Below are 12,643 nucleotides of genomic sequence, written 5' to 3'. Positions count from 1 at the left end.
GAAAGAGGAGCTCTTAGGGCCGTGACAGTAATGAAAAAGGAGAAAAGATACTTTATGAATACAACTAATTTCTCTGTAGGCAACACAGCAAATGTGAGGCAAAAATATTTGCATTAAAAGTAAAAATGCATAGAAATGCAGTTAAATCTGAATGGGAGGATGTAGAATCTTTCCGTTGAACAACCTGTAGTGGGAGAATAGATGATATTTGGGGGCTAAGAGGGTTTTTTGCCTCTCATAATCTTATCCTGTGTATTATTTTTTCCTCTCCTACTTTGACGTTGTGTTCCAGGCAGTTTTCATTCTGCCCTTCACAAATTGTGTTGTGTGCACTGAGTCATGGGCTTGTGTTTTCAGAAAGGTTGTCAGTCACAGCTATTCTCGTGCAGGAATGATATGATTAGCTCTATTTTTTACTGTAAAGTATTAATTTAACTGAAGTTTGAACACAGTGAAGAAAGAACTATCAGTGGGTGAATGTGCCAGCTTAAAAGCAGAGATGCTATGTGGCATGAGCGGTTGCTTTCCTTTGGGATTGTGGGAAAGGGTGGCAAGGAAAAGCAACCCCACATGTGAGATATCCTCAGGCACTGACATTCATGGGAATATTTTAACAGCCCTGATTCCAGCCAGTGCCTGGGGAGGCGGTGAGCACAGGGCCCTCCACAGCCCTGTTGTCTCAGGAACCTGGTCCTGGCATTCCCAGCCCCACAACCTGTGCCTGGATCTCCTCTGGATGGGGGGTCTGTAAGGGGCCTGGTTCTTGGGGGTCTCCAGGGCTTTCTCCCAGCAGCTGTCACACACATACCTGCAGTGGTGAGGCTGCCAAAACCAGAGAGGAGGTGGAGCTGCCCAGATCCCCAAGGGAGCCGCGACTGCCAAATCATGGCGTGTTCAGTGCTGCCTTTTTCTTCCATTCTCAACCCTGTACCTGAAATTTGATTGGTAATCGACCAATATGGGCTGCAAAAGTGGTGTCAGCCTGAGCTGTGAATTGACCTGCTTTTGTCAGTTTTTCACAGTTTATTGCTGTTTTAGCACAGTGCATACCAGCCTAAGCCCAGCTCTTCTGTCACCCAGAGAAAAGCCTGGCAGGCTGATGTCCTCAGGAACAGCCCCCAAGTGCAGAGGGGCCAAGGGTTCCCTTTCTCTTCACCAGCTAATCCAAACTTCACATTTTCTTTCTGGTCAAAGAGCAACCTAAAGCCAAAACAACTTGCAGGTGCATTATGCTTACCCCATCTCCAATACTGCCTGGAATTCACTTGCAGTGGTGTTCAATAACATTGCCTTGAGAGTAAGATAAAAATTGTGTCCTCAACTAAAAGTGACCATATTAGGTTCATCTCTTTGCAATTGTTAAGTTTATTACAGGAACAACAGACTGGATTCTTTAAATCAAAGTATTTCAAATGTAGGAAATGAGGGATAAGAGAGGATTGCAGGCCTTTCATGAAAGACTCATCTTAGAAGGTAATTTAGCTTTCTGCACAGCAGCAAATAGATCTGACAGTTCACCCAAAACCTAGCTGAAAGGATGTGTGTTTATACCTCTTATTTACACTGAGATTTTGAAATAAGCTTTTTGAGCAAGCTGTGATCTTTTATTTGGTTTCCTTAAGCTCAGAGTATTTCAGTGTCAGACTCTGTTTTCTTAATTGATTATAACTTTTTTTTATAACTCATATTGCAAAGCTCATGATGAGTGAATAATGTGTTGCCCAGTGCTTCTGCAGCTTGGCCCAGAATTTGGCTTCAAGTACCTTTTCCATATCTTTGTTTCTGACACAAATATCTTTGCTGTTGCTTTGGATAAATGAGTCCTTTCCAGTGGCCCAGGGTGCTTGAAAATAGTCATGATCCAGACAGCATGTCTGAGTGACCCTGCAAATAGCAAACATGGGAATGCAGCTCAGCATGCATAAGCAACCCTACAATAATAACTTTGTGTGTGCAGTCCAGCAGGTGGGAACAATCCAGAACTAGGTTGATAAAATGCTGCTGAAAGTGTTATGGAAGTAACAGATCTGAGTGACTTCAGTTTTCTTAAGGTTACACCTGAAAATTCTATTATTATCATTATTATTAATTATCAGCTGTTTCCATTACCTAGCTTCGCAGATTTGTGTTATTTTTCATCAACAACATCCAGTCTGGTGCATCCAGTCTGTTGTTTTTCTGGAAGCTGTTCGTCCTATCTCTCCAGCTCAGCTCCCAGCTCTTACCCATGTCTAAGTCCTCTTGCCCCTCCCTGCTCCTCCAGCTGCTCTGTTCACATCCTGAAATCAGTTTGCAAGCAGGAGCCACAACCCCTCAGTATCCTCAACAAGTTACCAGTTTTACCTCTGGAAAGGGATAAAGCAAAGCTTGGAGCGTGTGAGACTAAAAATGACGAAAATGTTATTGTTTTTTCAAAATATTATCCCCATATGTTCAGGAAGCAGATCAGGTTGTATAATTGGCTGTGCAGAAACACCTGCTTGAGTAGGTAGAGTGGGGTGGAAGCGGGGGAGAAGCCAAAACCCCTCTGTTCCCAGGATGATGCGGCGTTAATGCGCCGGGAGAAGGATGAGGATGGCGATGGCGATGTGAGAGCGGGCTGGTCCCCGCGGGGCCGGGGCGGACATCTAGCGGTGGCAGGGCTGCTTACAGGGCTGTGGGCATGCGAACTCCTCCTGCCCGCCGCCGGCAGCATCCTCAGCATCCTCAGCCCATCCCGGCTCACTGCCCGCTCCCCATCCCGCGCACCCCCCTGTCGAGAGCCAAGCCTCCTCGGAAAAGGGGCAAGGAAATTTCATTTATATCCTCATACTCCCCATCGTTATTTCCTTCATATACTGTATTTCCTTCACTGTACTGTAGTGTTTGATTTTTTTTTTAAACAAATTTAAGCAGATATTTTAGTTGCGCAACAGCTCATTTCGTAAAGGATTTCCGTTTGTCACCAGCAATGTCACCTTCCTGAGGTGACCTGCCTTTAACAGCCCTCCCTGAAGGGCTTCTGCAGCCTCCTTGAGGAGCCAGTCTCTTGAGGGTGTATGTAAAAACATTGCTGAGAATAGTGTAGTACACTATTATATAGTATTCTATGAAACACTACATATATATCATAGTATATATAATAGTATATATTTTTTATATATAGTATACTATATCTATCTATATCTATCTATCTATCTATATATATATATATATATATATATATATATATACTACATTATGAAATACACAGTATCCCCATAAGCCTCAAGCTAAGGAATGCCCTGAAATCCTAGCCCAAAAGGAGGCAGAGCAATAATTGCACACCGTGGGGCAGTTGTGGTTTAGATTGTCCCCTGCTCATATTGAATCTTGAGGGCAAACATTCCACAAACCTTAGATTTCCTTCCATCTACCCCCTCTTGCCCCAAATTGTGTATTTAAGGCACCCTTCCTTCTCTTCTTTCTGTCTGTCTGTCTACCTTTCTCAAAATAAAAGGCAGGACCTACTCAGTCAAATGCAGTGAAACAAGAAAATGCTCAGATATTTTAATACCCTGGAGCTACCCCTCAGCAGATAAAATGGCTAAAAATGAAATTTAAAGCACATCTGATTTACCTGTTGTTTGTGTGACTCAAATACCTATGTTTAATTTTGTCTATGGATTGGAAAAAGTTAATTTCAAGCCTTGTTTCTCTTGCTAGCAGCAACAACCTTTTAAACTGAGTATTACTGGTGAACCATATAGAGCTGGTTAAAAAAAATGCTTTTCAGTTCCACCATGCAGTTGTTCGGACGACAATTATGGCAGCTGAAGTTTAATCATAGTGTTTGATAGCTCATTTTCTCAATGTCAACACGAGGCACTGTTAAAAAAAATGAATTCTTTCATTTGATAAGCTGGCTCCAGAGCACTGGGCTCATTCAATAGGAAAACTCTTTCACAGAGCTGCATGGTTTTTCTCTTTCCTTTTTTTTTTTTCTCCTTTCCTTTTTTTCCTTTTTTTCTCTTTTTTTTTTTTCCCCTGAAAGCCACCCAAGAAGAGATTAATCACAAGGGGGAAACTCAGCTTCACCCTCTAGCTGCAGGTCGCAATTTTTATTTGTATGGAATTGGCTTTTGGAAAGCTGAAGGCTGCCTGAGGGCAGGGACCTGATATAAGAAGAACCTGAGAATGAAGCAGCAGGGATTGATTAGCCTACTTCATATCCCACACTCCATAAGCACACTCCAACCGCAATCTAACACACCGCTGAGCTGAATAGACAAGAGAAATTGGATTCCTTCCTAATATTTAACCTTCAAGTCAGCTCCAACAGTTGTTGATATGTTGTTCTACCAGCAAGTAACAGTCGCTTTTTTATTCCAGCACCCACCCACACACATATATATACAGTTTTATAAGTTATATGCTATATATTTACATATTTTCCATTTTCAATCTGTTTCAGAGCATGGTTTACCTAATCCATTTCAGTAAAAGTTTCAGGGAAGAACAAACTGACCAAACAATTATGCATAAAGCTGTAGTGAGGGAAGGGAGGGAAAGAGAAATAAAAAGTAGAAAAAACTCATTGTCTGTTTCATGTCTTTCAAGGTCTTTTTCACACAGTCATTTTTATTTTACCTGTAATTTTTCCCAGTTCATTAATTGCAGGAATAGTCAGGATTGTATCCAGTGATGTGGATGCTGCTGCCATCCTGGAGGTTTCATTTTAGATTTTTCTGTGTAGATGAGGAATCTGCATTTTGGGGAAGGTTTGGAAACTTGGCAGAAGCCCAGGTGAAACCCAGGCCATTTGGTGTGGCACAAGACGGGACAGGACAGCCCAAGGGAGCAGCCACAGCTCCTGGGCCCTCACTGAGCCCCTGAGGAAAGCTCCCTTTCCCAGCAGGAGGAGAAGCTCAGAACATGGTGCAGAATGTGACAATGGTGATTTCAGTGGGGCCCTTGGGGACCTGGCTCCCAGAGGAGGGCTCTGGCAGAGGGGGTCTCTTAGGAACGGCTGGGTCTGGGGGACAATCCCTGGTCTGCAAACATGCCCACCCCACTTTGCTGAGGTCTGACAGGCTGAGCAGCCCCTGGCAAACTCCTGGGGTCACTGAAAGGCTGCCTGGAGGCTTGCTGAGCTCCCCAGGCTGCCTTCCCTCCACTGGGGTTGTGGAGTTGCATGCATCCCAAGCTCCCCATGGCCCCAGGAGGGCTGAGCTGCCACCCACACTCTGCCATGACCCCCACGAGCTCGTGGGTACATGGGGTGTGACACACTCCCCATGGGGCTCTCCAAAGGGGAGTTTTCTAAAAATGTCTGTCCTAGGGAAGAGTCACATTTCTGATTCTTTATTCATGTTTGGAATGAACAGAAAATGGGGAATTGGGATTTTTCTCCAAATGGTCATTTTGGTTTGTGCTTAGCTGCACAGCTTCTGTCCTTTCTGGGAAGCTGAAGCGGCTTTGCAGGGACTCCTGAGAAGGGGTGTGCCAGGACCAAGGACTCCTCTTGTGTTGTTTGACTGTCACAAGGTGAGGACACATAGGTGGGAAACACTGGCTTGTCCGTCCTACTATGGCCAGAGACCACCAAATTTTTCTTTACTCTATGTAGAAAGAACCAGTGAGCAGGGATTATGAAGCCTTCTCACACTGTGTAACCAGCCTAGATCTTCTAGAATTGGGCACTGTCATTTTACAGCTCATTGTGAAAAAAGGTTGTCTTAATAATGCAGTCTATTGGGAGAACATGCTGCTGAAACTGCTGCAAGCAAAGTGAAATTTTCATGTAAACATCTTCAAATATTTTTATGACCCATCAGCTTGAGTTTTATTAGTCAATGTATGAGTGAATACACAAAGCTTCTCTCTTTGTTTGCATATCCTGCCTCTACTGAGTTTTAAATGTTCATGCTATGTGGACAAAATCCAACTCTACATCTGTTTATGGCATATGTAGGCAGCATCATCTCCAAGATTTTTTTTTTCATGTCTAGTTGAGCTCAGTAGCTTTGTGAAAAAGAACCCTCAAGACTTTAGCTAGCTTCTCTGTATCCTGACTGTGATTTCTCTTACAGGTTTGGGATCCTCTGGATTTCTTGACATGTTCAAAATAGGACAGCAGGAACAACTATACCTCCCTAAGAAAAGGGACACACGTGACATATTTCCCCCCCTCAGTGATGGCCCAGATGATAATTATGTCCATGTCCCCCTGACCACAGTGATGTGACTTTCCAACCTGCAGATCTGGAGACTTTGACTGAAGAATAAAGCCATGTCCTGGAAAAGAGTGATGGAAGGGAAACAATAAGGGCTATTCAGTAACAGGTTGGCATTGATGAGTCTGCAGGGGATCCTGGATAAATTATGGAATTGTAGCGTGGTTTGGGTTTGAAAGGAGCTGAAACATCGTTTCATCCCAACCCCCTGTCATGGGCAGGGACACCTTCCATTGTCCCAGGCTGCTCAGAGCCCCATCCCACCTGGCCTGGGACACTGCCAGGGATGGGGCAGCCACAGCTTCTCAATGCAATCTGAGCCAGTGCCTCACCACCCTCACAGCAAAGAATTTCCTCCTGATATCTAAATCCCACAAGCCTCTCATAAGACAGTTCTTCCTTCCGTGTGATTTCAGCACTTGGTCTACAAAATCTATGGATCTGTCTATCCCAAGTGTCTATCCCAGGTCTTATCTCTCTATGGTTTGAACTGATGCTTTAACACAAAACTTTACCCTATTTTTTTTTTTTTTACCACTGGTAGGGACATACTGGAACTATTATACAAAGCCAGGGCTTGCTCACCAATTTGATTCTTTCTGTTACTAATTAAGAAAGAAAAGGAGTGCAGGAAAGGCAAAATGGGTTTTAAAATATTTTCGTGACATGATTTGACAAGTGACAGAGCACTACAGCCTTCATGATGGAAAATAGAGATTTAGCAGCCTCAAAAAATTGTGGCAACAAGCTGATTTGATCATGATGTTTGTAAAATGATCATTATGTTTCATTTTTATAAGGCTGAGGTACTTTCATGGGATATACAGTGTTTGGTTGAAAGGAAGCACTGGGACTATATCCTAAGAAGTTACTTTGATATAGTTAGATACTTTCATTTGTTGGAATTTTTGCTTTGTCTGAAATTTTGACTGTTCTGATCTGGGACTTTGCTGAGGAATTAAAGCCATGGCCTTTCATCTGCTCCAATGCTATGGGCTGTGATTCACAGGGGCAGAGATGGCAAAAAACAAAGCAATTCCCTTCCCTGTGCACTGGAAGAAGCTTTGCTGTTGCTCTGGCTTTTTGAATGCCCTCATTTTGTGTGTGTGTGTACATTTTATATGTCACTGTGTCTCTGCCTTGGTTCTGCACATTCACAGCAGTCTGCTGCTACCAATAATTCCCTGGGCTGTGTTAGCCATACCTGCCAGGTAATTTGGGATCCTTCTCCTGCGAGCATGCTTTCCTGATGGCAAGTGCCTAAGACTGCAGGTTATAAAGAAAAGGCAATTTTTTAAGCTGAAACATAAATATGTGTTTGTGTGGTGATCCCAGCACATGCCAGCACACTGGCAGTGGGGGGGGAGTGAGAGTGCTCCACGTGGGCAGCAGAAAGAGAGTTCCTTCTGAAGTGCTTGAGAGACATTTTAACATCTCCCCCTTTTGATATATATTGCTATTAGGGTGCTGGTTGCAAATTTTGTAACTAATAGTGTCACCTGATATTTCTAACAACTTAATGAGCTCTGTGACAAATGTAAATAGCGTTCCAGTAACACAAGTTTCCAGTTTGTATTAAAATGGAAGAAGGCCTTTAGTAAGACATAGCTCCTGCTGGGCTGTGTGCTGTAAAACCTCATTTTGAGCCCATGCCTGTACCCAGGAGCTCAGAGCCCGAACAGGCGAGAAGGATTTCTGTCTTCATTTTTATAAATGAGAAACTGAGGCAAACGAGTGGTGAAGTGCCATGTCCAGATTGCATGGGGACGGTGTAATAGAGCCAGAAAATCTATTGTGCTATCTTCCTGTCAAAGAGATGTGTTGCTTTCCTGACCTTAATGTTATGGAAACCTTGCGTGAGGTGAGTAGCCTTTCAAGAGTGGGATGCCAGACTGTATTTCTTTTTCCCCAAAATAAATTTGTCTGTGCCACTAGGAGCTCACCAGTAATCAGGAAATATTGCTTTCCAAAGAGACAAGATGCTTATCAGGTGGCATAGGCTGCATAGGGTGCTGGATTACAAGAGGTGAGGGTGGGCAAGCAGCACCTCCTGCCTTTGGAAAAGCCCCTTTTTGGTCACTGTGCCATTACTCCCCCAGCACCAGCCAAAATTCCTCTGCTTGACATCCCCAGCACTGCTGGTGCCTGTTTTAAGCCCTGCTGTCACTGCTAGTAAGCAATGAAATTGTTGTGTTCACAGTATTGCCTGAATTAAGCACATGTAATCACATCCTGGAAAAAAAAAAAAAAAAGAAAAGTATAAAAGAAGACTTAGGTCGAATTTACTACAGGAAGATATAAAAAAATGAATGCAAGTAGAGGGGAAATGAGAAATGTATAAGAAAAAAAGTAGTAGCAATTAGATAAAGTGACAAAAATGCTGGGTTTAGCTAAGGAAGCCTTGTCTGAATCAACATCCAACTGTTGGCCCTAATCTCATCAACACCCAGACCCTAATGCTGCTAAAATCCCATAATGTGTGTGAGCCCTGTTGAACACAGGCTACAGCTTGGCCAGGGCAGCCTTTCTCTGCTGATAATAAAATGCTCTACAAAGTAATTCAGTAATTCTAAGGTGCTCCATTTATGGTTTTGCAGAAATTGCCACTCTCTTCTGGGTTTCAGACTAACTTGAGAGGATTTAAGCATAGTGTTAGTAATGCCACTGCTGTGGAAAAGCCATAACCATGAAGGAAAACAGAAACAGGAAATAATGAGGAAAACTCTGTGTAAAGCAGGAGAATTCTCCAGGTGCTCTGGTAAGAGCATGTTTTATTAGACATGATTATGTTCTGTGCTGTTTATTCAATCACAGCATCATCTCCATCCTCCTTTCCCTCAGCTCCTCTGCAGTCACTGTCACTTCACATCATGCACAATGGAAATAGACACATATTTATTCACCCTGACCCAAAAGTAAGTGTTGTGGCATCTGTATCCACTCTCTGTTGTTCAGTGTGTTGTGCCAACACTCAGAGTCAGCACATGAGCAATGTTCTGACCCCAGCAAAGAGTGGGTTTGTCAGGCACAGCCTGTCACTCCTGCTGACCCCTCCATGTGCCCTGCTGGCTGGCACCATGGCAAATTTGGCCTTTTTGCTGCACACCTTACCAAAGGATAGGACCTCTCTTCTCTTTTTGTTTCATTAAACCAAATGTTTCATTCTTCCTTTTGGGTTTTCTATCTCTCCATGGAATCTTTTCTTTAAGGGCTCTCTTTCCTTATGGGACCTTTTGGTCTTCTCCATCTGTATCCTCATCCACACAGATTCCCACAATGACTTACTCTTCCTTTATTGGTTCCTCTTATTTTTGCTCTATTTTTTAGCACCTATCTATTCACAGATGCTTCATTTTCTCCTTTTCGTACAATCCTATCCCATAGATGATGCACACTACTTGACCCACAACATCTTTATTTAGTTTGAATTCAATAGTTCTTCCCAACGAAAGCAACCTCAAAACATTCACTGCTTTTTTCACACTGATTTTTTTTTTTGTAAGTTCTCTTGCCAAGACACATCTTTTTGATGGACTCAATTTCTTTACACCTCTTTCCAGCCAAACTAGCATAATTTTCCCTTTGAGAAGAGCAGTTTCTTTCTCTCATTCCAACTGACTTCTGGTTGCTGATGAAATCTGAAAGTAAGCTGTGCTGGACAGCAGGACATCAATTTTATCAGACACACAGAATGTGTTCCTATGCATTTTATCCTTAAGAATGTAACCTGCTTGAGGGGTCTTTAGACCATGTGCCAAATAATGGCTTCATTACACCACAATTACATACCCACACTTGGAAGAAAATGCTGTTTCTGTTGTGACACTGTTTTCATCCAGTCTAATGGGTTTTATTCCCTAGGAAAGTAAAAGATCAGAATGCTTCTATGAACCTTGCTCTCCTAAATGTTTGAGTAGTTAAATTCTAGGTCATTATATTGATTCACAAGGCAACAAGTAAATTCTGTGGTTGGTAAGTATTTGCCAGTTGACTAGGCTTTATCTAATTCCATCTTGCTCCTGCAGCAGCATAATATTTCCATTGCAGTGAGCTTATGGGTGCAAATGATCCCATCTGCATCTTGATTTATTCCTTACTAGTTGGAAATATGCAGTGTCAAGTTTTCAGTGAATTTTGCTAGGTCCTAATGAGGATTCAATGTAACAGGCTTTTTTCCAGCTTCAGTCTCGTAGAAAAGTTTTTCTGCATATCTGTCTTTTCAAATCAAAAAAGATACAGTGTGCTGGTATATAGTATATTTTACTTCCAATAAAGTTTTAGGCTATGCTAAAGAAAAAGAGAGCTGTGCACTTCAGTCCTACCACTTACACCACTGTGGTATTGACAAGAAGCAGAAAAAGATGGTTGGGAAGATGAGGATTAACTCCTGGGTCTGGCTGAGAAGATGGAAAGAAGGGGTTTTAAGGCCTGTTAACTCTCTTGAAACAGAAGATCAGTAAAAAAGAAAGGGTCAATAGCAGAATTTAGGGCTCAAAAAAGCTGCCCTGAGTTGCTCAGTGCACAACAACCCATATATTTAAGTGGTTTGCTACACTAGTGTTGCTAGAACATATTGTTTTCTTCCCTAAATCCTTTCTTTTCTGGCTTATATGCGTTGGAGACGAAGTGAACAGCACCTTTTCTTGATGGCGCTGGAAGGCCCTGTCTGGATTGATAGGAACCACAGCAGCCTTTTTTGTGGTGGCAGAGTCTGTCCCTGACCACATTATTCACTCATCCAGGCGTTTGTCAGAACTGGTCCTGCTGCTTGTTTAAGAGTGAGGTGCCAAAAGGTGCAGTCGCTGTTATGAAATGATATCCACTTGGTTGTGGAGCTAAAATCAGATTGTCACTGATTCAAAAACCTGATAGTGCTGTCCATCACACTAGAACGTGCAAATGGTTCCTGTAAAGTTGGTAATCCCTGTGCTTATGCAGTGTTATGTGGTAATGCTCCTGACCAGCATAAGCACGGAGATTTGGTTATTATGTAGAAGAGTTATAATAAGAAATATGACTGCAAAAGCAAAGCAGTCAGTTGAAATTGGTCTATAATTAAATGCTTAGAAAATTCTGTGCTTAGCTCATTTTAAAATCAAGTGCTTCTTTGTAGCAATTTCCTTTCTTTAATTACAATTTCCTGTCTAGTTTGACATTTACAATGCAATCTTGGGGGACATGTTTGTGATTTATTATTCTTGCTCCTATCAGGATATCACTCGGCAGAAATGAGTTTATAAAATAAGAGCTCAAATTATTATGGCCTTTGACCAATAAAGCTGGCTCATAATTTCAGGCCTGAGAAAAGATTAACATTTTTGACAATCAAATGCAGAATTACCAATGGGAGACAATTTTGAAAACTATTTCGATTTTCTGAAACATTGTACATTTTTAATAAGGAAAATATAACTGGTTCTATATCGGAGCACAGGCTTAAGAGTAGAAAGAGCAATAGTGAATTGTAAAGCAAACCTGAAAGGAAGACTTGAACATCTAACATTGTTTAGCCTCTTCTGAATGAAATTGAAACTGCTAAATCAACACTACTTGAAAATTACCTAATGGAAGAGATATAAAAGCTCAGACAAGTTCACAGCAATGCACTCTCCCTTTTCTTTAGCATTCCTGACTCCTTAGGCTAATTTGTCTGGAGGAGCCAGGAGAAATTTTTCTGGTTTTGGTTGGTTTTATTTTTTTTTTCAAATCTTACTGAATAAATTTTTTTCTTGGTTATTATTTTTTTGGGGGGGTTTCACTTAGAGAAACAGATGCCCCTGCTAAACTGCATAAACATGATCTATTCGGCTGTCACTGCTTTTCCAATGACTTTCTTTGTCCCTGATTCAGGAAAATGTCATTGTTCAGGACAACACAGAAGTCAAAATAAATTCTCCGTGACTCGTGCAAATGTTCAAAGTTAAATGTGAACTTGTCTGTAACACAAAGTAGGCACCCTGCCTTGTGTGCTGGGAAGAGTGAGTTCTCAAAAGCTCTATCCAAAGTGGTAGGTGTGTTTTTAGTGTTAATTTGATGTAATGTCAAAATGGATGGCCTATAAAATTATATTGAAGGAGAGAGAAATGGTATTGGCAGGGAAGAAAATCTGTATCTTTGGAGATCTTTAAAACAGCTCGTGTACACATTGCTAGGAGGTGCAAATGCTTAGCACCTCTCAAAGTCAGGCTGCTTTTATTTAGATGCCAGCATATAGAGTTAAGAGCCTATTTTTAAGTACTGTGAATTAGAATCATTATTTTAAAGAATCTGTCCTCCCGCATGCCCGAGGAGATGAGAAAACATGGTATTAGTTACTTTGTTTGAGTAAGGCAAAAGTGAGAAAGCGGCAGGGCTCTGACTCCAAGTAGTTCCATGGGTGAGGGCAGGGCTGCCACAGCAATTCCTGGGCCAGCCTCAGCTGCCTGCACATTACTCTTTAGCTGGGAGCA

General features: G+C 42.1%; 1 long non-coding RNA gene across 1 annotated transcript in view; it reads left to right on the top strand.

The window, feature by feature from the left end:
• The window catches only part of LOC135448798 (uncharacterized), a 148,216-nt gene extending 142,034 nt beyond the window's left edge, over window positions 1-6,182 (top strand). Inside the window, exon 5 of the long non-coding RNA XR_010440581.1 lies at window positions 6,051-6,182. This is a non-coding gene — a long non-coding RNA (uncharacterized LOC135448798). The remainder of the gene's footprint in view (window positions 1-6,050) is intronic.
• The last annotated feature ends 6,461 nt before the right edge of the window (window positions 6,183-12,643 follow it).

Source organism: Zonotrichia leucophrys, chromosome 5 (genome assembly GCF_028769735.1).
Source record: "Zonotrichia leucophrys gambelii isolate GWCS_2022_RI chromosome 5, RI_Zleu_2.0, whole genome shotgun sequence".
Classification (NCBI taxonomy): domain Eukaryota; kingdom Metazoa; phylum Chordata; class Aves; order Passeriformes; family Passerellidae; genus Zonotrichia; species Zonotrichia leucophrys.
The sequence above is the reverse complement of the archived record's forward strand: the minus strand, read 5'-3'. Positions and strand labels throughout refer to the sequence as shown.